This window comes from Odontesthes bonariensis, chromosome 18 (assembly GCF_027942865.1).
Source record: "Odontesthes bonariensis isolate fOdoBon6 chromosome 18, fOdoBon6.hap1, whole genome shotgun sequence".
Classification (NCBI taxonomy): domain Eukaryota; kingdom Metazoa; phylum Chordata; class Actinopteri; order Atheriniformes; family Atherinopsidae; genus Odontesthes; species Odontesthes bonariensis.
In genome coordinates, this window is record NC_134523.1 from 1236916 (window position 1) to 1237689 (window position 774).

Consider the following 774-nt stretch of genomic DNA (forward strand, 5'->3'; position numbering starts at 1 on the left):
ACCCTGGTATAAACCCCGGGTCTCTGATCTGGAAACATATCCACCTTTCAGACGGACACCCTGGTATAAACCCCGGGTCTCAGATCTGGAAACATGGCCACCTTTCAGACGGACACCCTGGTATAAACCCCGGGTCTCAGATCTGGAAACATGGCCACCTTTCAGACGGACACCCTGGTATAAACCCCGGGTCTCAGATCTGGAAACATGGCCACCTTTCAGACGGACACCCTGGTATAAAATCCGGGTCTCAGATCTGGAAACATGGCCACCTTTCAGACGGACACCCTGGTATAAACACCGGGTCTCAGATCTGGAAACATGGCCACCTTTCAGACAGACACCCTGGAATAAACCCCGGGTCTCAGACCTGGAAACATATCCACCTTTCAGACAGACACCCTGGTATAAACCCCGGGTCTCAGATCTGGAAACATATCCACCTTTCAGACGGACACCCTGGTATAAACCCCGGGTCTCTGATCTGGAAACATGGCCACCTTTCAGACGGACACCCTGGTATAAACCCCGGGTCTCAGATCTGGAAACATGGCCACCTTTCAGACGGACACCCTGGTATAAACCCCGGGTCTCAGATCTGGAAACATGGCCACCTTTCAGGTGGACACCCTGGTATAAACCCCGGGTCTCTGATCTGGAAACATGGCCACCTTTCAGACAGACACCCTGGTATAAACCCCGGGTCTCTGATCTGGAAACATGGCCACCTTTCAGACGGACACCCTGGTATAAAATCCGGGTCTCTGATCTGGA